Here is a 27,851-nt window from a genome sequence, read left to right as displayed (position 1 = left end):
ACATATAGCACATATATATATATAGTTGAAAATTTCAGATCTGTTCTTAAATCGTGTTGTAGGCTTATTTCTGATAACTGCTCCCTAAAATCTATGACAAGCAACTGGGAAGACAACTACATTGAGAGAATTAAGGCAGATACTGAAACGATCGAGCCCTCCTCTGCTTGAGCATCTTTATTTTTTTCTCTATGAACTACATGACTGTGGGCGAGTCTTCTGTGGTCTAGTGTAGTTCGATTAATTTGTTCTCCTTTCCCGTTTTCCTTGCCCTCTATTTTCTCTCTCTCTCTCTATTTAATAATGGCAATTGCGAATTCTGCAACCTAACCTAACATATTGTGACGAAAGTAACTGATGTATTTAAGTTATTTTACATGAATTTCCATTACTTTGGAAATTTTAAATTGTGGCGTAAATTTTTATTAAACAGTTTCTTTATTAACACCAAATTTTCAACAACAACTACTATATACAATTTACTATTCATTTACTATTCAATTCACTATTTTCCATGTTCATTTTACTATTATTTCTGTTGTACTCTCTCTCCCTCTCTCATATTTATTATAATTATTAAATTATGCCTCTATATTGTGACATCATTCATTATAACACCTTCTACTGTCGGTTCATTTGTTGTTTATGTACATTCATTTGTATGTGCGTTTATATGTGTCTTTGCGAATCGAATAACATTTTGCCTGAACATTGGAGAACCTCCGAGATTGAGGAGGCTAGTCTATGCATCACAAGCGAGTACAAATACGGTAAAGTTGCAGGTGGGTAACTTATGTTGTCATTCATTGAATTAAAACCGCCAGAACAATCTAAGTAACCTGAATAAAGCTGTGTGCTAGGCAGAGTTAAGCTGTGTGCTTAGTAACGAAGTAAAATATTGCATGAAAAAGTGTATAACGCCAATAAAGCATTATAGAATCGTAATCTAAACGAACCCTTGTTTTATTTGGTACAAATCGTATCGGGGAATAAAACAAAGTCTACACGGGATTAAGTTAAACCTAATTCCGTAACAATATTTTGAATTATTATTTTTTTTTGCAGTGCATTCCATCCATTGACTTAGCAAATCTGCTTTATAATATAGAGTATCATCCCGTCAAAATTTAAAAAAAGCAAATCTCGTCGCCAATAATCTCAAGTAATGCAACAGTACGAGTCAAGTAATACTTGAAATAAGCCACAACTTCACAAATCAAGAAACAAAACTAACATCCGCCTTTACTATACTTAAGATGATGTCTTGGCATTGAGAGGAAGACTTGCAATGGTACAATGGCCATAGTCAGCGAAATCAACTAAAAACAATTTATTGCCAGCTCCATGTGGCGCACACAAAATATGAGTTATTTCAATTCAACTCTTCAGTTTTAAGTGATCATGACTTTGAATTGGTCTCGGTCTTCGAAGTTGAGTTTTTTTTACTTTGAAACAAAAAAAGACCGCTGGAAATTTTCTCAACATTGCAATGAGCAATAATCTGCAAACCCAAAAAAGAGGAGCAATGAAATCCTTTAGAATATTTTTGTGATGAAAAAAATTAACCGAAGAACAAAAGAATTTAGCACATAGCAATGTAATTAGCAACGGAAATTATTGAAATATTTTTAAGAAATAAAAAATATTTCTTTAAGAGGGATGTGGAATATGTACTTTTCGACGTGGACTTACCTCTATGAAGCAGTGGAAATTATAATTTGGCAGTAAAGGAGCTGTAAAATAAAGGGAAATAACAATTTAATAAAACGGATTGAAAATAACATAAAAAATTGAGTAGAATTAAAATTTTTAAAAATTGCAGAGATATACGGAATTCCCTATTTCTTATCATAGTTCAAGAAGAGAGAGGGAGAAACTAGCGAACAAACTAGCACAATTGAACGATTCATTGAAAAAGGGAAATGACATAGATGAGTTGTGAACTAAACCTGTGGGAGAACGATTTCTCAATTTTTTTTACGAACGAACTAGTTCAATCGATCGGTTCACTGAAAAGAGCGAACGAATTAGACAAGTCGATATAGTTCACTATATTTAAATAAATTAAATTAATTTCCCGAAAGAACCGAACCGAAGATCCGATTAGAGAACGAACGAATTGAATAACAATAATATCCATATGTTATATTTGTTTGTTCTGGAGTAGCTTAACAAATAACTGTTTGTTACTTTTTGGTGTGCGCCTGCATGTGTTTTACCTATTCGAACGAGTCGGGGAATTTTTCTGATCCCAATAATTGAACTGGATACTGAACTATGAATTAGTTCAGTCAAAAGAGTTGAACTGCATTCAGCTATCTTTCAAATAAGCTAGAATTTACAACACTACACATAATACGACACCGATTGCCTAATATTCAGGAGAGAAAAACTTTCTTAAGGCTCGGGTACATAAGCTGCCTCACCTGCTTTACCTTGCTTGCCTGCTTCGTTCCTGACATAATAAAATTAAAAAAATAAAGAATAAAAGGGCAACTTAGTTCGAAATTGCTTCGGCCTTCTTTATTCTTTTATCAGAAGCAAACAAGACAAGCAGGCGAATCAGGTTATGTACCCAGATCTTTAGTCCATTCGAGGATGTTCTTAGAAAATGCATGCAAATATTCAGGATATGCAAGTCCAAATTACGTTGAGGAGTTCAATCACACTTACAAATTCAAATCTTATCATGGAGAGACCTCATAAATTCAACTTTAACACCTCTATATGAATTTTATTCAATATTTTTTTTTTACAAATTTCAAATGTAAAACCTTTATACATCTGCACCTATTAATTTCCACTTTAAACTCCAATCATAGCTGTTTCCTTCGTTTACCGGAGAATGACAACCCACAAACAACAAACAATCGCTTTCGATAGATTGACACTTAAAGTAAAACCTCAAGTAGTAGCTCAAGTTTATTTCAAACCCCCACCGTCTGTCTCAAAACTCAATCAGACTCACACTATTCTTCTTCTCAACTCTATGTGGCGAGGAGAATAACACAAAAATCCCTTGCCGCACAACTTGCCGTTAAAGATATTGTGCAGGGAATCCATATGTATGTATGTACGTAGGCCCAAATGTTCATTCTTCTGTCTGCTGCGTGCCAAGAGGTTTGACTGGCAGACAGATTGTAGAGTAGAGTGGATGTTCGTTCGTTTACTTGAAATGCCTGCTTTGGTATTTCCATCATGCTCCCGTGTGAGTAGTGAGTTTAATCGTGTGTGACGCATTGTCTGTAATCAATCTATCATCATCATCACGTGTGATTTTTGCAACGGCAAAAGGAAAAAGATGCTGCGCCAATCTCACAGGCAAGCAGGCAGTTTGCGAAGTAATGTGCGTACAGAGTTACCTTTTTTCTTCTTGATTTAATGTAAAACAGTTGAATTTTTTATTATGATTAAGTACGCGTACGCCATTTATGAACTGTTTCATGTTTTCTTTCAATTGTAAAATAAGTTGGGACATTTGAGAGAAGAAAATGGTGTAAAAATCTTGGGAGGTGAGAAGAAATGCGGAATTTATAATTTAAATTGAAGACGTGATAAATTTTTAAATTTAAGATATCTTTAGAAATTTACCAAATTCGGGTGCCTAAAAGGTTATTTTCAAGAGTTTCAGTTTAAGAGTGAATCAAGAAAGCTAAGCGGATGAATTGTATCAGTTTTAATGAGTCTTTAGAGGGAGTAAATGAAGCGACTGAGCTCCGCAAAATACTATCTACAGATCAAAATTCCATTGGTAGCATTATGCGAAGGGACGGTTCGTGTACTACCCCTGGACTAGAGACATATTTTGGAAAAATATTGGAAAAAATTATCGATGCAGAGTCGACGGCGAAAAAGGGAACTGGTGAAGTTGTTTGGTGACAACTGAAACTATAGTCTTCCCTATCTCCGCCCGCAACTAATCAATTTCATATCCACTGTAAAACATTTTGTTGTTATTCAAATTTTTGAATACAACGAAATATGGACTCGAGCTGAAATAAACACAAAGATTGAAAAAATATTTTTTAAAAGTCCGCGATCATTGGAAAAATATTTTTTAAGAAATCTGCGATTATTGGCAAATGATTTTTAAAAAATCCGAAAAATATCTTTAAAAATCCGCGATTATTGGAAAAATATTACTTAAAAAATCCGCGATTGGACAAATGTTTTTTTTTATAATCCAAGATTATTGGACTTAATCCACGATTATTGGATTATTAAAAAAAATCAACGGTTATTAGAAGATTATTTTAAAAAATCCGAGATTATTGGAAAAATCTTTTAAGAAATCAATGGTTATAAGAAAGTTATTTAAAAAAATCCAAGATTATTGCAAAAACCTTTTAAAAAAATAAGCGGCTATTAGAAAATTATTTAAACAAAATCCACTATTATTGGAAAAAGCTTTCAAAAAATCAGCGATTAACAGAAAAATATTTTAAAAATATTTATTGAAAAAATCTTTTTTAAAAAAATCCACGATTATTGGACAGAAATTTAAAAACAATCAACGGTTATTAGAAGATAATTTAAAAAAATCCGCGATTATTGGAAATTCTTTTAAAAAATCAACGGTTGTAAGAAAATTATTTTAAAAAAATCTAAGATTATTGTAAAAATCTTTTAAAAAATAAGCGGTTATTAGGAACACATTAAAAAAAATCCGCGATTATTTTAAAAATATTTTTTAAAAAATCCGCGATTATTGGAAAAATATTTTTTATAAAATCCACGTTTATTGGAAAAATATTTTTTATAAAATTGACTTTTTTTAAAAATCCACTTTTATTAAAAAAACATTTTTTAAAAACTCCACATTTATTAGAAAAATATTTTTTAAAAAATCGACGCTAATTGGAAAATCATTTTTTTTTAACCCACGTTTATTGAAAAAATATTTTTTAAAAATTGACGTTTATTGGAAAACATTTTTTAAAAACTCAAAGTATATTGGAAAAAAAAATTTAAAAAAATTAACGATTATTGGAAAGAAAAAAATTTTAAAAAAATTAACGATTATTGAAAAAAATACTTTTTAAAAATCCGCGATTATTGGAAAAACATTTTTTTTAAAATCCACGTTTATTGGATAAATATTTATCAAAAAATCCACGTTCATTGGAAAATTTTTTTTTTAAATTCCACGTTTATTGGAAAAATATTTTTAAGAATCCTCGTTTATTGGAAAATATTTTTTTAAATCAACGTTTATTGGAAAAATATTTTTTAAAAAATCCACTTTTATTGGACAAATGTTTTTTTTTTTAAATCCTTGATTATTGGACAAATGTTTTTTAAAAAATCCTTGATTATAGGACAAAAATTTTTTTTAAAAAAAAACTTGATTATTGGACAAATGTTTTTTAAAATATCCTTGATTATTGGACAAAAAATGTTTTTAAAAAATCCAAGATTATTGGATAAATATTTTTTTATAGATCCACGATTATTGGTCAAGTATTTTTTTAAAAAATTCATGATTATTGGACGAACCTATTTTTAAAAAATCCACAATTATTGGGCAAATATTTTTTAAAAAAATCCATGATTATTGGACAAATATTTTTTTTAAAAAATCCACGATTATTGGACAAACCTATTTTTTAAAAAATCCACAATTATTGAACAAATATTTTTTAAAAAAATCCACGATTATTGGACAAAAATTTTTTTAGAAAATTCACGATTATTGGATAAATATTTTTTAAAAAACCCACGATTACTAGACAAATATTTTTTAAAAAAATTTACGATTATTAGACAAATATTTTTTAAAAAATACACGATTATTAGACAAATATTTTTTAAATAATCCACGAGTATTGGACAAATATTTTTTAAAAAAGCCACGAGTATTGGACAAATATATTTTTAAAAAAGCCACGATTATTGAACAAGTATTTTTTTAAAAATCCATGATTATTGGGCAAATATTTTTTTAAAAAATCCACGATTATTGTACAAATATATTTAAAAAAATCCACAGTTATTGGGTAAATATTTTTTAAAAAATCCAAAATTATAGGACAAATATTCTTTAAAAAAATTCACGATTATTGGACAAATATTTTTTTAAAAATCCACGATTATTGGACAAATGTTTTTTTTAAATCCACGATTATGGAAAACATTTTTTAAAAAATCCACGATTACTGGAATTTTTTTATATCCCCGATTATTGTAAAAATGTTCTTTAAAAATCCTCGATTTTTGGAAAAATCTTCTTTACTAAATCCACGATTATTGGACAAATATTTTTTAAAATATCCACGAGTATTGGACAAATATTTTTAAAAAAATTCACGATTTTTGGAAAAATATTTTTTAAAAAATTTTTGCTTATTGGAAGAAAATGCTTTAAAAAGTTTAATGAAAAAAATCAACAAATATTTTTTAAAAATTAACGTATATAGGAAAAATATTCTTTAAAAAATCAACGTTTATTAAAAAAATATTTTTTTAAAAAATCAAATTTTTTTGGAAATATATTTTTAAAAAATCCATGTTTATTGGAAAAATATTTTTTAAAAAATCCACGTTTATTGGAAAAATATTTTTTAAAAAATCGACATTTATTGGAAAAAGAATTTTAAAAAATCCACGATTATTGGAAAAATATTTTTTAAAAAATTCTTGTTTATTGGAAGAAAATTCTTTAAAAAGTCAACGTTTAATGAAAAAAATCAACAAATATTTTTTAAAAAATTAACGTATATACGAAAAATATTCTTTAAAAAATCAACGTTTATTAAAAAATATTCTTTTAAAAATCAAATTTTTTTGGAAAAATATTAAAAAAAAAAATGTTTATTGGAAAAATATTTTTTAAAAAATCCACGTTTATAGGAAAAATATTTTTTAAAAAATCGACATTTATTGGAAAAAGAATCTTAAAAAATCCACGATTATTGGAAAAATATTTTTAAAAGATCCACGTTTTTTATATTTTTAAAAGACCCAAGTTATTGGAAAAGCATTTTTTAAAAAATCCATGTTTATTGGAAAAATATTTTTAAAAAAATCCGCGATTATTGGAAAAATATTTTTAAAAGATCCACGTTTATTAAAATATTTTTTTTAAACCCTCGGTTATTGGATATTTTTATTATTTTTGTTAAAAGCACGTTTATTGGAAAAAATATTTTTTTTAAATGCACGTTTATTGGAAAAATGTTTATAAAAAATTAAATTTCTTAAAAAATTAAAATTATTGGAAAATGTTTTTTTTAATCCACGATTATTGGAAAGATATTTAAAAAGAAACACACGGTAATTTAAATATTCCTTAAAAATCCACTTATATTGGAAAATGTTTATTAAAATGTCAAAGTTTATTAGAAAACTATTAAATATTCACGTTTACTGCAAAAATATTATTTAAAAATTTCCACGATGATTGAACAATATTATTAAGAAATCCACGTTTAATGGACAAATATTCTTTAAAAATCCAAGTCCATCCTTTGGCAATATAGAGGAAGAGGAAAAAAAGTTTTACATAAATAATTACCCAACATATTGTTCAACGAATTAAACAAATATTTACATTTTTTTCATTAATAATTTCGTTTTTTTAGTTTTTGCTTTAAAATAAACACAGTTTTCCCTATCTACCTTCTTAATGTTCTTTGAAGAACACATAGGTTTAAATAGTTCGATTTTTTCATTCACGAGCAAATACTCGATCGAATCGAATGTTGTAATTATGCCCCAGGTTTTTATTTATATCTTTACTTTCCATCCTCCACTTAGTTATCTACAAGTTAATCGGCGTTAAATTTTGTATTACAAATTAAATGTACTCTTTTCACAAGTTGAGTGTAAAGTCAAACAAATCCAACAGCTGCTGTCTCGAGGTGATGATCATGAAGATTTTAAAGTTGAAACGGTTAATGTTCGGATTGTTGTAACGTTTTAATGGCTTCCCAAACAACAACAACTGAATAAAGACCATCCTTGCAGCAACCATATGTTATTCGGATTGTATGATATGGTATGGCCAACAATAAGAGTTAGCTAGTATTTTGTATGTACGGTACTCTTGTAATTTAATATAACAACAACATGCTTTCAAAATAAAAAAGAACAAGAAAAAGAAACAACAATAATAATGACTTTAACTAACATCGGCAATTTTCTTTAAGGCAGCCAAGTGGCCATCGTAAAAAGAGAAACCATAATCATCATCATGATGATGATCTTGTTATTATGATGATCCGTATTTAATGATGGGGTCCTTGTAAGAAAGCAAAAAACTTTATACTCTTTGTTGCAACTTTACCCCCTTTGAATGTACATTGTTCTCAACACATGGCTGGCAATATAATACAGACCACAACCTTCACCATCAATACGCAAACATACGTTCAATGAACGAAGAATGGCCAGCAACCAGACAGATGCTTCTGTGAACCATACCCCATCCATTCATCCATCCATCCATCTATACCATACCATCCATCGTCAATAAATATCATAATTTCAGTGTTATACTTTGAAGTTCAAGCATATTTTTTATACGTACGTTACGATTCATGCTTTCAGCCACAGAGAACAACGCAAAAATTAAAATCATCGCAAAGGGGGAACTGCTCTTAAACTTGCTTTACTTGCTGGTTTATATGTGATCATCATCTTCATCATCTTGTGGTAACGTAAAAAGAAGAATGTACAATAACAAACAAATAACAACTCATGTGGAGATTTTTATTTCCTATAAATATAGCCGATCTCTTTCAATTATGTTGCAGGCCACTTTTTTTTCGCCAACAAACAATAACAACTACTATGGAGTTGCTTTTTTTCTGTGGTTGTTGTTGAACTGCATTTTGTTAAGCTTAAATCAAAGCCTCCCCATAATTACAGAAGTCGTGAAATGAAATTCAAAGGCAAGGATAAAAAAACGAATTGAAACTGAAATCAAAACAGATTCAGAATACCATAAAAAATTGTTGGCAAAGTTTGTTGTGAGAATATTAAATAAAGCCTTGAATAGGCTGTGGGGAAGTTTAGTGTATAAATATATTTCCAAAATTGTCTTAAAAATGCTGTAATTATTAGTTAGAAAGTTCTCATAGAGCTATGTTTCAGAATCCACCGGTTATGGTGGCAGACACCGAAGCCGAAAGAGTGTCTTGGCGTTGGCTGCGTTCCGGTATATTTACCAATTCGCGGCTAAATTTCAGAGCAGCACAAATTCAAATTAAAATTTTTATCGTAAGTCTGTATGGGGGTGACGATTAGACGACGATTAGATACAATAAGAGAGATTAGAAACGATGAGTAGTCTTAAATTAGGCAACTTATAGGATCTGTATTTGTTTTACTCATCTCAAGTGGACACATAACATTCAAAATAATTGGGCCTGTGATCTCTCAACGTAGAACGACTTCCCATCTCTCGCTCGATAAGTTAGGGAGGAAAATCTCTGTGACATTTATCACGGGTGATTAAAGGTTTAGATTTCTAACGTCAAGAAGCGATACCAATGGCGTCGACTACTGTAGATTATGTGAATATGCAGAATAGATAGAGATGGTCAGACATCTACTTTGCTGAAGAAGACATCGACTACTGGGTAGATCGAGAGAGACAATCTCGCCTTCTTGGGTTGGCAAAACATTTAACTACTCCACTTAATTCTTCTGTCTTGATATATTCCAGTACAAACCATCGATCAACAACGCAGCGATATTGCTGCAACCTCTTCATCTTCATCCTCAATTGAACAAGTAGTAACCATGGAATATTCTCATCACGAACTTTAATCCTATCCAGGATGAACACAATGGACCAACAGTGTTCGCGTGAAGTCGCCACAATACTAGTAGGTGCTCATCTTTAAACTTAAGCTTGCCATTTGGGACTTAATTTTCTGTGATATTGCAGTGAACAAGGACTAAGACCCTGAGTCCATAGATTGTAGTTTTTAGGCACCCAAGGCATTTCCATGTACAAAACTACTGAACATATAGCTCCACGACTTATATGCTTTAAACAATGTTTGGCTACGAATGTATGTTATCATCGATCCATTGAAGGCCTTTATCCTAGTGACTGCGACCTTTCGATTTGAAAGTCCCAGGTTGAGGGTTGAAGTTCAATCAGAGCTCTTTGACAGCTTGTGAAGCACTTGTGTTTAGAGTTGATGTTGCTCTTTGGTAAGTATTTAATTTGTAAAGATACGAAATATTTTCCAGTGCTTTCTAACAGATCAGAACTCAAACCTTGGATGATCAACTATATTTGTGGTTGCCAGTCGTTTGTGGAATTCAGTCTCCGATGGCGAGAGTGTTATCTCCGGAACTATTCTACATCTAGCTTTGTAAAATCCCACTCCCTCCAAACGGCATACAAATCTTACTGCATGCGGATGATTCCACATAATGGGTTAAATGTCTACATAGCCGACTACTACCATCGGGGGAATATGAAAATATCCGTCGGTAAATCCACTGCTACATTCTTCACCACCTGAGTAGCTGAAATGAGGCTCCCCCTAAAAATATTGGTCGAAGGTGTCCTGATTGAGACAACTAACTACACCAAGTTCTTGGGTGTAACAAGCATGCAGTATAACACATCCGCCCAGACCACAGCTATTTGTAACAAGATCAAAAGTAGGAACAAGGTTCTCAAGTTGCTGGCTGGCGGGACTTGGGTTACTGACAAAGACACCTTGTTCACCTTTTATAAAGGTTTTCTGTGGTTAGTTAAGCTGCGCCCATAAGCAAATTAGGGCTACGCAGTGAAAGAATATGTAAACCTGCCGGAATGCCGCCCTGAGGACTGCAACAGGGTGCCAACTCATGATACCGTTGGGCCATACTCATGCGGAGGCAAAGATTTTACCGACTCATCACCACCCAGGCACATTAGGAGAAATCTCCATGAGAGAGAGAGAGAGAGAGAGAGAGAGAAAGAGAGAGTTCCTAACAGGAACGGACACAGGAAATTAAATTTTTTCATACAATTTTTGAACATTTTGGTTCCAAAATTTGGTCTAAAGCTCAGACGGTCTACTTTTATTAACGGGTTTCTTCTCTTTGAATACGTCCAAGGACAGCGAATACAAGTTGTTGCAAAAAAATCAAAAAACCGATGTAGTCTATATTCAAATCTAATCTATGTATCGTGCAAATGTTACAATATGCAAAGTATGGACCATCGTAACTCTCCGCACTAATTCTGCGAACAATTTGTACTTTTGTGGGAGAGGTACCAATGAGAGTAGACCGATATGACTAGACAGCGGAATCCTATGCAAATTCATATATGGTTAGGATGGTCGTAGAGAAAAACTGATTAGACAGAAACTCGTTTTATTACAAAATAAAACGAATTAGGCCCAGAAATTTTTGCATATTTTGACATATTTTTACATATTTGCATAAAATAAACATATGCAAAACCATATGCAAGGATTTGTTTTCTGAAGATCCCACCGAAACGGCTGAAATTTGGTGTTAAGTCTTGTGGCCTCAATTTAATACTAAAATAGCTGAAATTTTGTATTATGTCTTCGCAAAACTTTCACCAGAAACTTGTCGGTATCGGTCCACGTCTTCATAAAGGCCCCATAGAACGGTACCTCCCAATATTCGGTATTTTGAAGGTTGTGGCCTCAATATTTCACCGAAATGACTGAAATTTTGTATTTAGTCTTCGTTGGGAAACTTTCGACCTGAAATTTGTCGTTATAGGTCCACGTCTTCCGATAGCCCACATAAAACGGTACCTCCCAATATTCGGCATTTTGAAGGTTGTGGCCTCAATATGCCGAAATGATTGCAATTTGGTTTTTAGTCTTCGCTGGGGGTACAAAACTTTCCACCAGAAACTTGTCGGTTAGGTCCCCGTCTTCATTAAGCCCCCATAGAACGGTAACTCCCAATATTCGGTATTTTTAAGGTGGTGGCCTCAATATTCCACCGAAATGACTGAAATTTTGTATTTAGTCTTCTGTGGGGGTATAAAACTTTTGACCTGAAATTTACCGGTATGGCTGTGGTTATACATTTCTCTATTTTATTGAATTGTCCGAAGAGAATTCTAAACAGAAAAATTGTACACATAAACAGTTTCGTACCTTTTAATGAAATATTTGTTGCATAATTTTGCATATATCATATGTTTCGATTGCAATTTAATCTGAAGCTAGAAATATGCCCAGTCCCAAAATTTGACATGAATCGTACCATAAATAGGGGTTGCATAAAATTCCGCTGTCTAGATCTGACCCATCTTCGAACCATATCTATGTTTGGACAAGATATTACGAGGGCCAAATAGTTGGACCGAATCGGTTGATCGGTTCAGGAGTTATCGTGCGATCTATGTCGGGTACGATGTGCAAAGTATGGACCAAATCGGTTACTCCCTTCGAGAGTTATCATGCGCACCATTTTTGTGAACAATTTTGAACTTTTGTAGGCGATGTATTCAAGGCAGTGGACCGATGTAGCCTATCTTCACACCTTATCTAAGTTTGTACAAAATACTACGATGACCAAATTTTGGATTGAATTGGTTGATCCGTTCGGAAGTTATTATGCGCTCCATCCAGCAAGCCAGACAGACGGACGTACATAGCAAAATCAATTCCAAATTATCAGAAACGGATTTCGTCCAAACATACTGTAGGTCGTTTGAAAGTGTATAATTATCTTTAGCCTAAATGCTGAGTTTATAAAAATTTGAAAAATAGGGATGGTTAAACGACAATTGCAACATCTCGGATTTGTGACTGACCACCTTCGCCAACCTTCTTTGCGTAATTGTTAACGAGATATTTTTATACTTTAATTGAAGGATTATTATATGCCCAAAAATTTATAGACTTCTTCCTCTCTGGAAGCCCCATCTCCAACATCCGATAAAATTTGCGATTTGTAGTGTGATTACAAATTATGAGTAGACAGAAGTGGGGCGGACGGACGGACATTGGGATAAAACATTATCACATCAAAAATTGTGACAGAATTTAATGAAGTCAGTCACTCTCTTGCTCTCGTCAGTAACAGACGTGTTTCTACGCATAACGTTGATTTGTGTAATTATTACTTACAACAACAATTATACTACGAATTAAGTGATCAAAACAAACAAAATAAAACGTGCACATGGCCACGATGATCAAAACGCACAGTGCGTTTTAAATATGAACAAGAAAAATAGGCCTTATTCAGCATCATTTATGATGACATCAAATAATTATTATGCTCCACTACAAACAGTGGATAACGAAGATGTTGATGATGAAGTTATCATTGAAAAAAAGCCTGCAAAAATCCAGGTTTCTCCTATTACTATCTTAAAGGTTACAACTGTGGAAGTTCATGAGATTTGTAAATCTGTCAATGTTGAAAATTATTCGGTACGAAAAATTTCTATCGGAGTAAAGTTATTCTGTCAATTGAAGGCTGATTTTGAAAAGATTTGTAAATGCTTGGAAAGCAAGTACGAGTATTTTACATACGCTACAAAGGATGAGAAACCATACAAAGCTCTGCTTTTTGGACTCGACAAACAAGATCCTCAAATTGTAAAGAAAAAATTGATAGATATGGGTCTGAAGTGCCTTGATGTAAAATTGGTGGTAAAGAAAGCAGTTCGTTTGCCAGAATTTATTATATTTGTTGTATATTTTCAACGCAAAACCATAACAATGAAGCAGCTAAGGCAGTATTACTCTGATATTGAACGTAACAAAGTCACATGGGATTATCAGAGTTCAAACAAAACTCAAATAACGCAATGTTACAATTGCCAAATGTTTGGCCATGGAGCTAGCCGATGCAACGTCAAAACATTTTGTGCAAACTGTGCAGGTGCCCATAAAACGTCTGATTGCAAGGACAATGTAATAAAATGTGCAAATTGCGGTGGCGGTCACCAATCTGTTTCAGTCAAATGCCCAAATAGGCAGTCATATCTAGAGATTCGTCAACGAATTCAACGTACTTCTCGAAGACAACCTATTGCCAGTAACAATTTCAATATGAACCATAGTAATTTTCCAAACAAACTCCAACAACCGCAACCTATTTCAGGTCCCGCTTGGCAAACTGGAGTCAACAACATCAACATCACTTCATATGATAACAACAATGTATCTAACAATGATTTATTTTCAATGGAAGAAATTAGAAATCTAACTCTAGATCTCATAACTAATCTTAAAAACTGTAAAACTAAGGCAGACCAATTCGTGGTTATTACCAATTTGGCTTGCAAATTTCTCTCTTAATGGATAAAATCAATATTATTACTTGGAATGCTAGAGGCATTCGCAATAAAAATATCGAACTTTTTAATTTTCTTTTAAGCAATGACATTCATGTATGTTTAGTGTCTGAAACCTGGTTAAAACCAAACATTTCTATAAGGCACAGTGCATTTCGTATTTACCGCTATGATAGGGATACTATTAGGGGCGGAGGAGTAGCTGTCATTGTCAAAAAGTCGGTGAGACATAGTTTGCTACCTATAGTCAACACACATATAATTGAAAATGTGGGTATCCAAATTATTACCAGTTCTACACCCATAGATATTTATGCCTGTTATTTTCCGGGGGGAGCAGTGAGATCTGATACTAACAGGAAATTTCTTTTTGCAAATGACCTCTTTAAGCTAACAAGAGGCGATAAATATATTTTAGGTGGAGATTTCAATTGCCGCCACCAAGATTGGGGATGCCTAAGAGCTAATGCTTGGGGTAATGTGCTTCGTGAAAAAATAACAACATACAATACCAATATTATCTATCCAAGTGACCACACGTACATACCATCTAATAGAAATAGGCAAGGATCAACCCTTGACTTCTTCCTATCCAACATTCCAGAATTTTTATCTCAAGCAACCTCGCTGAATAATCTAAATTCAGATCATTTACCTGTTAAGATAACGGTAGATCATAGTGTTATATGTCAACAATTCTTAAAGTATGATTTTAATAAAGCCAACTGGAGGGCTTATTCTAGAAGTATTAATTCAAGCCTAGTTACTCCTAACATTAACGAAATAGTAAACACCGAACAAGTGGACTCATTAATATCTATGTTTAAAGATTCCATTAAAAGAGCCATATCTTTTAGCGTTCCTCAAATACCAGTTAAACACACTGGAAAACAACTCCCTTTATACATAAAAAATTTAATAAAATCTAGAAACAGATCAAGACGTATCTGGCAACGTTACCGTCAGTACCAGGATTTTCATGATATGAAGTCACTGGATGTAATAATTCAAGCTGAAATCCAAAAATTTAGAAATAATTCATGGAATACCCTGTTATCTACGTTGGAAAAAGGTTCGCCACCGTTCTGGAATATTACTAAAATTCTTAGGAAAAAAGTTGTCAATATACCTACTTTGAAATATAATAACAGCTCTTATAATACTAACACCGAAAAATGTGAAATTCTTGCCAATACTTTCGCTAATAACTCTCTAACATCATACACTAGTGATCCATCAACAGTGTTAGAAGTCCAGAGCAGTTTGGAATCCCTTTGTTTATCCAATGCAATACCTGGAAACGATATATTTGTAAACTTTTCACAAGTCTCATTCATAATCAAAAATTTAAAAACTAAAAAGTCCCCTGGATGTGACGGTATAAATAACAGATGCCTTACAGCCTTGCCAAGAAACGGTATACACTTCTTAACCACTATTATCAATGGTTGTTTAAAATTTAATTATTTTCCCAATGAATTCAAAGAGGCAAAAGTAATTCCTATTAGGAAGCCCCATAAACCTCCTGATTCGCCGTTATCATATCGGCCAATTAGCCTACTTTCGTCGATAGGCAAAATGTTAGAAAAAATCATAAAAAATAAACTTAATGATTTCATAGAAGAAAATAATATCCTTCCCCCACAACAATTTGGGTTTAGGAGACAGCACAATACGGTTCATCCTCTTGTTAGAATAAAAAATATTGTTCGCTCAAATTTTGAGCAAAATAAATCAACAGGCATGGTCCTCTTGGACATCAAAGCCGCTTTTGACACCGTGTGGCATGATGGTCTTATTCATAAAATGTTAAAATTTAATATACCAATAACATTAATTAAAATAATTAAAAATTTCCTAACTGGTCGAACATTTAAGGTATATATAGGCTCACACTGTTCTAACTCAATGTTTATGACTGCTGGTTGTCCACAGGGATCCTGTTTGTCTCCCGTCTTATATAATTTGTATACTGCAGATGTACCTAAATTCAATAATTGTCAAATGTCAATCTTTGCTGACGATACAGCTATTTTATGTTCGGACTTGCTAGCATCCGATATTATATTAAAATTGCAAACCACCACCAAAGACATAATATCATATTTCAAAAAATGGAAAATTATGATAAACTGCGATAAAATACAGGCTATATATTTTTCAAGAAAAAGGAAGCCTTGTTTTCTTCCTCAGTCGTCTATTATTATAAATAACACATCAATACCCTGGGAGCAGAATGTTAAATATTTGGGAGTCATGCTAGACCCCAAATTAACTTTCAAAAATCATATCCCTTATATTATAGATAAAATTAATAATACGATACGTATTCTGTACCCACTGATATGTAGGAAATCATTACTATCTATTACCAATAAAAAAATAATTTTTAAATGCATTTTTCACGCGATTATGTTCTATGCGGCACCTGTTTGGTCCAGCTGCGCAAATACACATATTAAAAAGTTACAGGTCGCTCAAAATAAGCTACTAAAACTTATGTATAATTTACCTTGGCACTACTCCACCGCAAGATTACATGAACTAGCTAATATAGAGACAGAAGATACCAGATTATTAAGGTTAACAGAAAATTTTAAAACCAGATGCGTATATTCTGATTTTTCTCATATTAATGATATAATATCATACTAAATGTTCCTGTGTTATTAGTCTAGCCTTAGAATAAGTTAATTTTACAATTATTTTTAAGTCTTCAAATAGGTTTTTCCAATTTTTTCCTTCCAAAAAGTCATGCTTAAATACGTATACATATTTTAATTTTTTTATTAATATCATAGAAGAAAAAGATGTATTCTTGAACTCTAAATCCTTATGAATTGTATCCAAAAATTTGTAATATTATTTGAAATAAATGAAATGAAATGAAATGAATTTAATGAAGAAGTTCCTAACTTAGGTGTCCTGGCTTAAATGACAAAAATATTAATCCTGATTTCTCTAAACTCTACCCTAAAAATAAATTGCAAATCAATTCAAACTTTTTCAAACATGTTACAAAGCAAAATAAACACTGGCTTTTAATTGATCCAGCAGCGTATCTCTAAAACAAATTTAATTTTGCATTGGCATAGTTATGGAAAACACTTTCTTTGTGGCATGTTAACCTCGCCTAAAATCGACAAACATTCTACACCTCCCGAAAAAAAAAACACAAAAGCCAAACATGAAAATAACCATGGACCATGTAAAAAATTCCAACCTTTTTGTTGTTATTTTACAGCACTTCCCATGATGTGTTTTTTTAGATTTCATAGCTTTTGGCAAAAAACAACAGCAGCAGCATTTTTATGTTTTAGTATATCTAACTTTGATGTTCTGTTTTTTGTTCAACTTTTTTTATTTGGTTGTGGTATATAATTTGATTTTCTATGGCCGATAAGCGAAAGGTAAAGGCGAAAATTTCAAACATACACCAACAACAACAACTACAGTTGTAATAACAATAGCATAAAAATCGAACATGAACTACTTTAACATAAAGCACAACAATCGAGTGGCTCACATCTCTCCCGTGAAAAAAAAAAACAACAACCACAAATCCCAAAGTTAAGGCAATGCTAAGGCAAACAACTGGCAGCAGTCGCCAACAAACAAACCATCTCAACAACCGCAATATCAATGTTGGGGGGAAAAAGTTAGGCCTATTGAAATTCAGGCACTCAACAAGTTTTCATCTTTAACGATTCTTTTACAGTTTCCCGTTAAATCGCTTAACTTAAAAAACACACAAACATACACACACAGACACAAGCGTTAGCTCTATACTTTTCACTTCAGCAAAATATGGCCAACCAGCCATACCCATTTACTGGGAGGCCAAAATTTACAGGCAACCAACCAACAGGTATTTGTTACGATTTTGGCCTTTGTTTTAAAACTGGCCTTAGTTGCTGTTTTTTATATTTTGTGAAATGTTTGTTAGTGGTAACAAAAGGAATCATTGTCCGCCTCAATGAGTGACTCAGAATTTTGGGAGAAAGAGCAATGGAATGGCTGTCAGTTTTTGTGGCAAATTCTTCTTCTTTACACAAACTAGCCAACAATCGTAAAGTTTGCTTTGATTTTGTGGTTAATACTTTAGATTTTAGTGCTCTCGACTAGAAACTGTTATTTTCAAGTCGTTACAGTAATGGTTTTGGTGGTTGGAAAGGCACAAAACAATCTTTGGGTGTGTGTGTGTGAAATTAAACTATAAACCGCAAAAATTATAAAGGCCAAGAGCATCATAATCATCACATCACCACCACCGCCATCATCTTCAAACTTGCCAAGAATTCCAAGCAAATGCAAATTAGAGTAAATATGCTTTCTCTCTCTCGCGCCATCAGTCCCCACCCTGGCCCACTTTTACAAGTTTCAATTATTATTATCCACCAGCCAAGCAAATGATTGGCATGACTTTACAGGTACACACAACTGAGATGAGGGCTCTAAGCATTGGATAATTATTGCTTAGTTAATCAGGTGAAAATAAGCAGTTAAGTATAAACTTGGATAATATCTTTGTTTTCTAAGAAACACTTATGTTTGTATTTGTGGTGGTTACTTGTTCGCAACAAGAAACAGTTGTTGGAAAAGTAAGAAAATTATAATGGTGTATAATTAAGGCAAAGTTCTAACGTTAAGAGAGTTAGAATATCTTAAGATTAAACCAAAATGATGAGACCTTGTTGTGGTTAAGTTGGTCATTATTCTATGGCTATAAGCAATTATGAGACGGATGAGTCAGTTTGAAAAGCAATATGATAATATTTTAATAAATGAGTAGCTTTTGTATAGCTTTATTTGCAACCGGAAATAAATTGCGGGAATAGAATTTCGATGTTGGAATACCAGGGATACACGCACGCCTCCAAATTAAGTTGTGCTATCGATGCAGGCGGCTTTTTGGAGGAAATAAATATAACAAACACGTCAGTAAAGCTTACAGCAATATCTATAAGACTGCATTGAAATCAGGAGAACTTGCTGAGTTTGGTCGTCTGATTCAAATAGTTCTCATTTTGATTCTATTTTATAACAAAACAGAGGTCCTATTTGCAACTCAGGCGGGAGATGTTAAAACCGCATCGTCGTGCCGAACTATAGATATACCACAACGCCAACCATAGTCAAAACAGAAAAGTTATACAAAATTATATTCGCATGAAGGTTTAAAATACAAAATGGATCCATTGTCTTCGGATACCACAAATCGTTGTCCTATTTTGAATTACAGGAAGGGTTTATACACAGGAAGGGTTTATACCCATTGAGAAACCGAAGTACTGCTAATTTGTTAAGGAAATTAAAAAAGCAGTAAAGAAAGGCACACCAATGTGAATATATAAAAAAATTTGGGAGTTATATCCAAATTTTGACCGATTCGATATAATTTGGCACATTTATTTCTAGACCAAATTCCGCCACACATTCCAAATTTTATTAAAGTAGGACATATGCAGCGTGTTTCGTGCGCAAATATTTCAAATCGGCCGAAAATATATATGGGAGCCATATTCAAATCTGAATCGATTTCAATATAATTAGTCACACTTATTTCTAGACCAAATTCCGTTAGACATTCCAAATTTCATTGAAATCGGACATATATAGCGTGTTTGGTGTAGCAAATACGTGAAATCGGCCGAACATATATATGGGGGCTATATTCAAATCTGAACCGATTTTGATATACCTTGACACATCTATTTTTAGACCGAATTCAGTCACACGTTCCAAACTTCTTCGAAATCGGACATATATTGCGTGTTTGGTGCAGCAAATACGTGAAATCGGCCGAGAATATATCGACACCTCCAAATAATAGTATGCTAAGTCTAAAAAGTGAATTTTGCAGGAGAAGCTCTCAAAGTTTGGAAATTTTTTTGTACTTCAGTACTATGCTAAGTCAATATTTGTTTATAACTTCTGTTCGGATTGACCGATCATTACCAAAATTAGACAGAATTGAAGTTAAAGGACGTTCGACACCTCCAAATAATAATTTGCTAATTCTGAAAAGCGAGTTTTGCAGGATAAGCTCTAAAAGTTTGGAAATTTGTTTGACCTTCAGTACTATGCTAAGTAAATATTTGTTTATAACTTCTGTTCGGATTGTCCGATCATTACCAAAATTTGACAGAATTTAAGTTAAAGGACGTTAAATATAAAAATGTAAAGAACTTGAAAACATGCTAAGTCGACTTAGCATACTATTGTTTGGAGGCGTCGATATATGGGAACAATATCCAACTCTAAACCGATTTCGATATAATTTGACATATTTGTTTCTAGACCGAATTTCTTCGAAATCGGACATATATTGCGTGCTTGGTGCAGCAAATACGTGAAATCGGCCGAGAATATATATGGGAGCAATATCCAAATCTGAACCAAATTGAATCCAAATTTCATTGAAATCGGACATATATAGCGTGTTTGGAGCAGCAAATACGTGAAATCGGCCGAAAATATATATGGGGGCTATATTCAAATCTGAACTAATTTCGATATAACTTGACATATCTATTTTTAGACAGAATTCAGTCACACATTCCAAATTTCATTGAGATCGGACATGTATAGCGTGTTTGGTATAGCAAATACCTGAAATCAGCCGAAAATATACATGGGAGATATATCCAAATCTGAACCGATTTCGATTAAATTTGGCATATCTTTTTTTAGACTAATTTTAGTGACACATTCCAAATTTCATCGAAATCGGACATATATAGCGTTTTTGGTGCAGCGAATACGTGAAATCGGCCGAAAATATATATGGGAGGTCTGTATATCTAAATCTGAACCGATTTTCACCAAAAGCAATAGTGTTCTTACTATGACTAAAAAAATTCTGTTTCCCAAGTTTTAGCTGAATCGGATTATAAATGCGACCTGTACGTTGCGAACAAAAATACGTGGACAGTAGGCCGGGGCGATTTGAAAACCTTAATGGGCCCTTCGCGTTTCTTATTCCCGGGATTGAACTGAGCAAAAAAGTCTACTAGACCATAGGTCTATCGTGAAAATCGAGCCTCCCGATTTTGACTTTAAGTTTTTTATCCACGTTTTTTTGACATTTTGGCATATAACAGCCAAATCATTGATATTTCGTAGTTAAGAACTCTCTAATACATCGCAAAAGCATTGGAACGCTCCTTCAGGCGGTTTTGGCCTTGAGAAGGTGCAAACTTTTCGAAAAATTTGGATAAATGGCACTGTGCTACAAAAGTTGACCAGAAAAATATTTAAGCGTTCTGATGCAAAATTATATCGTGTTGGGATCCATGGACAACGACAATGCCTTTAGTTCGTTTGTATCACTTCGTTTTACTTTTTTATAACGGTAAAAGTAGTGAAAATCTGTGTTTCTTACATTTTTAAATTTAAGCAGACATATCTTCTTTTTCTCACAACGGATTTCTAGTGATCGTTCTTTCTTTTAAAGGGGTGAATAATATCTTTAGAACAAGTTATTATTTTTTAAATTGGTTAACAAATGGCTAAGTTATAGTGGTTTAAGTCTGAAAACCCCCACAAAAAAACTATAACTGAATTTCTCATAATTTTCAAAAATGCAATGTTTTTTGTTTTGTTCGATATTTATTTTGAAAATTGTGAGAAATTCAGTTATAGTTTTTTTGTGGGGGTTTTCAGACTTAAACCACTATAACTTAGCCATTTGTTAACCGATTTAAAAAATAATAACTTGCTCGAAAGATATTATTCACCCCTTTAAAAGAAAGAACGATCACTAGAAATCCGTTGTGAGAAAAAGAAGATATGTCTGCTTAAATTTGAAAATGTAAGAAACCCAGATGTTCACTATTTTTAGTGTTATAAAAAATGAAACGGAGTTACCCAATCGAAGTAAAGGCATTTTCGTTGTCCATGGATCCCAACACGATAGAATTTGCATCCGAACGCTTAAATATTTTTCTGGTCAAATTTTGTAGCACAATGTCATTTATCGACACTTTCCGAAAAGTTTGCACATTCTTAAGGCCAAAACAGCCTGAAGGAGCGTTCCAATGCTTTTGCGATGTATTAGAGAGTTTTCAATTACTGTTTTGGCTACAATTTTTGTCTTTGTGTTGGATTGAAAATCTCAATGGTTTGGCTGTTATATGCCAAAATATCTAAAAAACGTCAATAAAAAACTTAAAGTCAAAATCGGGAGGCTCGATTTTCACGGTAGATGTATGGTCCAGTGGACTTTTTTGCTCAGTTCAATCCCAGGAATCAGAAACGCGAAGGGCTCATTAAGGTTTTTTTCCTTCCACACAAATCGCCCCACCCTAGTGGACAGCCGGAGAGACGGACTGACATGCATAAATCGGCTCAGAAAGTGATTCTATGTATATCCCTAAAAGGAACTGTGGGTCTATCTCGTTTCCTTTTCCATGTTACATACAAATGCAGAAAGACATAATACACCTTACCACAGTGTGGTGTTGGGTATATAAAACTTCAAAATACCTGACATCAGGAGGTAGAGTTTTATGACCACTCAAAGTTTCTTGCCACTTAAGCATCCAAATGTCAAACAACAGCTTTGTTGGTAAGAAAATTTGGCTAAATCTTCCAAAAAAACTTGAATCAAATTTTACAGACAACGACTGATTTGGTCGGATATTGAAGTTAAAATTTTTAAAATATTTGAAATTGGGATATGAGGTTAATATATAAGGTTGACCTACGTCAACAATTTTTTTGCAAGGAAATTTTCGGCTACAAAAACTCCGAAGCTTAAAAACCGCTGGTTTTGGCTATTTCAATTTATCATCCTATTTCAATTTATTGAGATGCTCGAGTGACTGCGACATATGGACATCGCTAGATCAACTCAGAATTTCATTCGAATCTAGAACTGAATTTTGTATCCATTTTGTGGACGTATAAACTTGTCGACAAAAATATGGAAACTTATGGGAATCTATCATAACGATTGTGGACGTCCAGAAAAAATGCGGACATTTTGGTAATAAAGTTGATTTGGATTACTGCGCAATAGTGTTGAACAGTTGCGAAATAGGGTCAACGTAGGAAAAGTGGATCTTATTTTGTGATTCATTTCCTTCGTATTTATCGAGCCCACCAGGAATTTTTGATGGTCACCGTAGGATTTAGAGCTATTGGATCATTATGTCAGAAAGCATGGAGTTGCCGACGAAAAGCATAATATCGCTGAAAATAGGATTACCAGGTGTAAATTCGGCAAAAACTTCAAAACTATCTTTAGACTGCCCTTAACCTGAATTTCAGCGAAAAGTTGAACTTTTGTGAGGGAAGTTTCTGAAAATGTTGTCCTAAATAGACCCTCTGAGAGGTTGGAAAAAATCACGATGTCTAAACTTTCGGTTAAACCGGATTTCGTATGTTATCGTGCTCATCAGTCATTTTAATTGATGCTGACCGCGATTTTGCAGCGTCAAGAAGTATGGACTTGTTCCCGAAAAACCTTTGTGGGAGGCACCTGGAGGAGTCGACCGATATAGTCCATATTCTATTATAATCTATTATTTTAAGAAATATTGCGGTGTGCAAAGTTTGGATCAAATGGGTTACTCCCTTCGGGTATTATCTTGTGCACCATTTTGTGTGCATTTTTTTAACTTTTGTGGGGAAAACTGATCTCGTCCAAACATATAGGGAGTCCAAACGATTGTTTCGAAGAGGCACATTTGTATCGTACGAAATTTTTTAAACTTTGGAGACAGCGGTACGAAAATGAGTGGACCGAGGCCAAGTTGAAAGTAGAAAAACTGTTTTTTGCTGTGTTGTTAATTTTAAGATGACAAAAAATTTACGTAAAATAGTATTCAAAATCACTGTGCGTTGTAAACAAAATATTAGTTTAAACAATTGATTTAAATTGTTGTTTGACATATCATAATTATTTTGCGTACAGCCAAAAATTTAAGTAAGTAAGAAAAAATATCAAAACCTTTAAGAAAGACAGAGCCATACAGGCACTAATCTAAATTCTCTAGCAAACAAAAAACATCCCTCTTTTTTGCACCCCTCAATTGTTGCTTTTATTTATTTGCTAATTATTTTTTGTCCAACTTCCAACAAGGCGAAACCCCCAAAAAACAAAATAAACAAAAGCAAAACGAGAAAAAATAAGACAGATATTGTAAACATTTCACATAAAATACATACATATAACAATTAACAGCGGCAGCAACAACAACAACTGTGATGATATTCATCATGATGCTGTTCATCATCATAATGTTGAATGCCGCCGACAATGAGTAGGGCTACAATTGTTCTAAATTAGATGCTACAATTACGTTTTTAAATAGGGGTCTCATTTCATTATTTCAATTTGATGGCAAAAAATAATAGGGCATTGCGAATAAAAATGTAATATTTTATTGTTGTTGTATTTAAGGAGGATCACAAAGGACTAAGAGAGGTTAAGTGTTGTATTTGGCACATGTCAACCGACACGGACATTTGCCGCTAGGGTAGTTTTTTTATCTTTGTGAATTGTTTAGTGTTTTAAGAGGGATTGTTTTGTGGATAATAGGTGTGCTTTTTCGGCAAACCTGAGGCTGTGAAATTGTAGATTAAATTAAAAAAAAAAAATTATTACATATCTTCATTTTTATTTTATCATTTACTTTAAATGAAAAGATTTTAGCTATAAAAATGATGTGAGTATCGGACAACTGAAATCAAACAAAATCCGGCAGACATCAAACAGATAATTTTCCCCAATATTATTTATCAATTTCTGATACAAGTCCTGTAATTCTATGGGGATATTAAAAAACACATCCAATACATAGCATGTATGGAAGACGCGTATACAGTTCAATCCGAAGAGTTCTAGCAAGCATGGTTTTGGAAGCTTCCTGTGGTCTTTTGAAGCCTTTTGGCCTCTCTATCGATGACCACAAAACCAAAATGAAATGGAACACAACGACCCATTTTCTAGAAAAAAATAAGTTTTCTTAAGGTTGCCGGCATTGGGACGGGATTTCAGACTTGCACCCTTAGACAGTTACAAAGTTGGACTCTCTTTGACCTTATAATCCACTTTGAATTCCAATTTTCTGTAAGTAGCCGGCATTCTGTAGGGATTTAAGACTTACACCTTTAGACAGACAAAAATTTCCTTACCTTAGTAATTTTTTATACCCTCCACCATAATATGAAGGTATAACTATTTGTGTGTGTGTGTGTTGAAATCAAGATACAGGTGGCAATGTTCAATAGAGAGCTTTTTAATTTGGTATAGAAGTTTCTATTACTTCTAGGATATTTGATATCGAAAATGGGGTACCTCTCGATTTTCGGAATTTCGACGGTTTCGAAATTACTGATTTTATTTAGACTTATTTAGGTATAGAACTGTCCACCTGAAATTTGTTGATTCACGCCCTCTCGATTTCACGGTACCTCTCGATTTTCTGTACTATGGAGGCTGTGACCTTAATATCCCACCGAAATGGCTGAAATTTTATATTTAATCTTCGTTGGGGGTGTTACATTTTCCCACTGAAATTTGTCGGAACGGTACCTCCCGATTTCGGTTATTTGTAGGTTGTGACCTCAATATCCCTCCGAAATGGTATTTATTCTTCGATGAGAGTATAAAACTTCATTAGCCCCACAGAACGGTACCCCACCGAAATGGCTGAAATTTCGTATTTTATCTTTGTTGGGGTATTTAATTTTCCATCTGAAATTCACGTCCTTATATAGCCCCCCATTGAACGGTACCTTCCGATTTTCGGTATTTTGAAGGTTGTGGCCTCAATATCTCACCGGATTTGCTGAAATTTTGTATTTAGTCTCCGTTGGGAGTATACAGCTTTCCACCAAAAATTTGTCGGTATAGGTCCATGTCTTCATATAGCCCCCATAGAACGTTACCCCCCGATTTTCGGTATTTTAAAGGTTGTAGCCTCATGCCGTTTTTAATTGTGTTTATTAACAATAAATACACTCAGCCTGTGTGAGTTGAAAATTTCATTTACGGACAGATCGAAACTCGGTCACACAACCAGGATTCTTTTCCCAACAAATTATTTATGGGTTTTAATTAAAACTCAAAAGTGTTGCAGAGGTGGCACCATTTGGGACGTGGATTTATTAATTTGATATTTAGGGTTTCCAATAGTCAGAAACCCTCACCAAAATTTTTGGACATATGTCCAGGTTTTGGTATAGCTCCCATATAATATTACCACCCGAGATCAGGTATTTGGAAGCTTTTATCTATATGTTCGGCCCGAATTGTCAGTAATTTGATATTAAGGGTTCCCAGTAGTCAGAAACCTTCTGCACCAAAAATTGTGGACATAAGTCCAGGTTTTGGTATAGCGCCCATATAACGGTACCTCGCGATTTCATGTATTTTGAAGCTTCCATCTATATTTTCGGCTCGAATTGGCTGCAATTTGGTATTTGGAGTTCTCATTGATCGGGAAACTTTCCCAACAAAAAGTGTGGACATAGGTGCAAGTTTTGGTGTAGCCCCAATATAATAATTCTTTGAAGTTTTTATCTATATTTTCGGCCTAAATTGACTGTACTTTGGTTACGGGGTTCTCAGTGATGAGAAAGCGTCTCCGCATGATATTGTTGACAGGAAAATAAGAAGTCACAACCTTACTGACTTTATTAAAGTCTTAAAAAGATCATACGTAAATGTCAACTTCTTGTGTTTAGCTTTCTTAAGTACCGTTATTTTGGAATATAAAAATATAATATGTTTAGAGGTAATTTGCTGAATTGTCATTGAATTTTGTTGATACCGATTTTTCGATTTTTGTCGCAGGTTGGGCCCCCAAATCTAAACTCGGCCTTATGACCACGGTCTCGAAGTTCATAACGCCCTTGATTTATTTCCGTTGGGCGTAATGTCAGGTCGCCTGAAACCAACCGCTTGCCATACTATCATTATAGAGATTCCACTGTTCATACTCATCTTTAATTTACTTATAAAAACAACAACAACTGAAGCAATGTAACAAAAAACATTATTCTATTGTTATAATTGCTCTCCTTTGTTGTTGTTATTGTTTTTTAATTATACAATAACATACATATGAAATTTGTACAACAATTCAACATCAAAAATTGTAACAATAACAATTCAAATGTTTGGCGAGATGAAAGCAGCAGCAGCATGAGTAGAGGGTTGGTTGGATCCCCCCGATCAAAAAATCATCATGCAGTGAATTATGGTGAATGTGATTGTTACTGTTGTTGCTGTTGTTATTGCATGAATGACGAATAAATTGAACAAAGTCAATGAAAATTTTGCGTCATGATGCATACACACACAGGCACGCATAAATTTGTGGCACAAACAAAAAGGTCAGATGGGCTAACTAACAAATGGATGGATGAATGAATGGATGGACGGACGAACTGGCGGATGGATGGATAGATGGACGCATGGCAATACTTGTGCATAATTTATGCTGCCTCAGTGACCAACCAACACGTATACAAATAAAAACACCCCTTTGCAAAGGAAATCCAAAAAAGTGAAGTGAGTGAATGGACGAGTGAGCGAACGTGTGGTTTGCTTGCCTTGTGCAAATTTATGGGAGGCCATAAATGCGGCATG

At 33.4% G+C, this 27,851-nt stretch overlaps 1 protein-coding gene across 1 annotated transcript in view; it reads right to left on the bottom strand.

Moving 5' to 3' along the window:
• Positions 1–27,851, bottom strand: part of LOC141402269 (uncharacterized) — a 167,404-nt gene that overhangs the window by 129,939 nt on the left and 9,614 nt on the right. Inside the window, exon 2 of the mRNA XM_073983174.1 lies at positions 1,693–1,733. The gene's annotated coding sequence lies outside the window, so the exon portion shown is untranslated. The remainder of the gene's footprint in view (positions 1–1,692; positions 1,734–27,851) is intronic.

The sequence above is a fragment of the Musca autumnalis genome, unplaced genomic scaffold (genome assembly GCF_047663935.1).
Source record: "Musca autumnalis isolate F117 unplaced genomic scaffold, ASM4766393v1 scaffold_4, whole genome shotgun sequence".
Taxonomy (NCBI): domain Eukaryota; kingdom Metazoa; phylum Arthropoda; class Insecta; order Diptera; family Muscidae; genus Musca; species Musca autumnalis.
This window is presented reverse-complemented; position numbering and strand designations above follow the sequence as displayed.